Source organism: Medicago sativa, chromosome 6 (genome assembly GCF_051527215.1).
Source record: "Medicago sativa cultivar Bolivia chromosome 6, Bolivia_mono, whole genome shotgun sequence".
In the NCBI taxonomy this organism is placed as follows: domain Eukaryota; kingdom Viridiplantae; phylum Streptophyta; class Magnoliopsida; order Fabales; family Fabaceae; genus Medicago; species Medicago sativa.
This window is the reverse complement of record NC_140754.1, coordinates 38490787-38493824: the sequence shown is the minus strand read 5'-3', so window position 1 is coordinate 38493824 and position 3038 is coordinate 38490787.

Sequence of the window (3038 nt, the reverse complement as noted above, 5' to 3'; positions counted from 1 at the left end):
ATTCTATTTTATGCACATCATTTTTATGAATATTATTGTCTTCTATAATATCTTTAATTTGTTTCATAAAAGCGTTTTTATTTTCAGAGTCTTCCATTTTATCTAGAATAGTAATTAATTTATCAGCTTGACTATTAGTAAGTACATTAATAGTTTTGATACAATTATTACAAGTACAAAAATCTAAACCAGAACACTCTTCTTCTGGTCGATCTTGGATGTTATCTTCCCAGGTTTCTAATTGATTAAGATCTTCAAAATCAGATAGGGAGTTATTAGAATCTTCTCCTGAAGAATGTTCTCCTACCAATTCTTCTTTATCCGATTCTAACATTAATTTTTGTAAAGTATTAACCAGACTTTCTTTTAATTCTTCTGAAATATCTAAACCACTAATTTGCTTAATTTCTTTAACTCTACATTTATTAGAATAATGCCCAAATTTTCCACATTTGTAACATTGAACATCTTTGGTATTTTTAGATGGTTTATGGGGTTTTTTGTAATTTTTTCCCGAACTTTTCTTATTATTTTTATAATAATCTTGATTATCTTTATCTTTATTTTTAATAGTTTTATAATGTTTGTGTCTGTGAGAACTCCTTCTTTTAGAATTAGAGTTTTCTCTAGTTTTCTTACTACTAGGGGCTCTTAAAGGAGGTGCCCCATACTGTTCGCAAAATGAACCCATTTCGCGTCTATTACTTCCTAATTCACTCTTAATTTTTCTTTGTATTTTAAAATTGGTGCAAACCTGCATACCGGTTTCTATAACGTAATTAGAAATTTCTCCTAAAGTTAAATTATCATAAGGAATAGTCCCATTATGAGCTCTCTTAAGATTTTCTTTTACTTTATCTGCAAATAATCTAGGTAATCCTCCTATAAATCTTTCTTTCCAGTATGACATACCTCCGTCTGACCTAAGACATAATTTTGACAGAAATATATCTCTGTACCATCGATAATCAGACATAGTTGGACAATAAAGGTTCATTAATTGATCAGAAGCTCTTTGTTGAAGTTTAAGAGGTTCTCCCACAAAGAATTTTGTAATTAAATAGAGAAGAGTAGTTACACAATTCTCTTCACTAATTCCATTCTCAGTTTTTACGGCCGTATCAACTATAGTTTTATCTTCCGGGGAAACTATGTTAACCCACCAACCTTTTAATTGACCAGTAAATCCCATAACTAACATATTTTTTGTGTTCTTATCAGAATTATTTTTAATTTTCAAGGCGGTTGCCGCCATGGTCATTTGTTGGATAACATCTAAAACATGTTGTTCAGATGCACCATCAATATTCCACTCGGTTATAGCTTGTCCACTATAAGAGTTTTCGACAAAATTAAACCTTTCTTCAAGTTGCACATCTGCAAATGAAGGGCGAGGATAAAAATTTCTAGTTCTAGGCTGAGGACCTGATCCTAATCTATTAATACTACTTTCTCCTTGAGAGAGAGTATTTATTGTGGATGAAGAGGCTAGATTCATTTTATTTAATTTTAAAATTAATTCATCTATTTTTTCTTCGGGTCCTAATTTCATTTTAGTTACTGTATTTTTAGAGGGAACTTCATACTTATATATCGGTCTATTAGGATCGAGTTTAGTTGTAACTTCCTCTTTAGGCACAGGAAGTATTCCTTCAATTCTACTTAATTGTTGTGCTATTGTATTTAATGTTTGATTTGTATAATTTAATTGGGTGTGTATGTGGTAAAAGTCTTTTCTAGTGGTAATCGCTGGTGGCTGATCAGGATTTTTAATTGTTTTAAAAGGTGCAGCTTCTAATTCCATATTCTCCACTTTTAACATAATAGGTTCTAGCGGTGGATGTGTGGAAATAATAATTTCTTTACTAGTAGTTTTCCACTGAGTGGTCATTCTAGTATTAGTGTCTAGAAACATTTTATCAGTATAAGGATTAGGTATTTCATACTCTAGGCAGTATAATTCAAACCATGTGAAAAAATTAATATTAATCTCGTGATAGTTCAAAAATTCATAAAATTCTTTTAAATAATGATTTGTTAATTCTTTATTAAAGGTGCAAAAATACCATTCTCTCTTAAGTTTATTATGGTCCCTCATAAAGTTGATTTTAATCCAATCTTTGTCTATTTCAAAAGATTCTTCTTTTGTTAAGATATTACAAACTTGAGACCTAGTAGGCGAAGGTGATCTGGATGGCGATCTAGGCCTTTCTTGTCTATATAAAGGAACAGGAACTGCTGGTTCAAAATTGACTCCAGTCAATCCTACCCTTATAGTCGAGTCCACTGATCGTCTAGACGCTGAAGGTTGCGTGCTAGATGATGAGCTGATACTGCTGGACCCATAATATCTATGAGACTGACTTCTATTCATTGTAATTATGACAGATCCTTCTCTATCTTGGATAGTATGACTAATAGATCTAGATTCTGGATTGTCATTTTTAATTATATTTTGTAAAACCCATTCCTCTGGTAATTTTTCAATTATTTCTGAAGCAGTTAATATCTTAGGAGTTATTACCATAGTTTTATTAAGATTAGCTTCTATAATACAGGTTTCGTTTCTTGAGGTTGCTTTTAATGATTTAAAGTCATGATTAACCTTAGAGACTTTATAAGTAATTCTACTTATTACATCTAAATTAGCAACTCCTGGAACGAAAGTATCACCCTGAGTTACCACACAAATAGCTAATGAATTAGGGGTAAAAGGATTAGTTAGACTCATACTAAAATTGGGATGACAATTAAAGTATGTTGGTCCACTGTTTAAATTTGATTCTAATGTAGCTATTGTTGATTCATGAAAATCTTTAATTCTTGTATCACGTAGTACTAAGAGTAACGGGGTATTTAATCCTAACCTATGTAGAGGTTTAACTGCTATCTGGATTAATCCTAGATGAATATATTTATATCCGTCTTTTTGATGTTTATCAATTAATTCTTTCTTTAATGGTTTAATTACTTCGTATTTATTTACAACCGAAGTTGCAGTTTCAACAGTGTGAATTATCTTTTGAGCCTTAAACTCA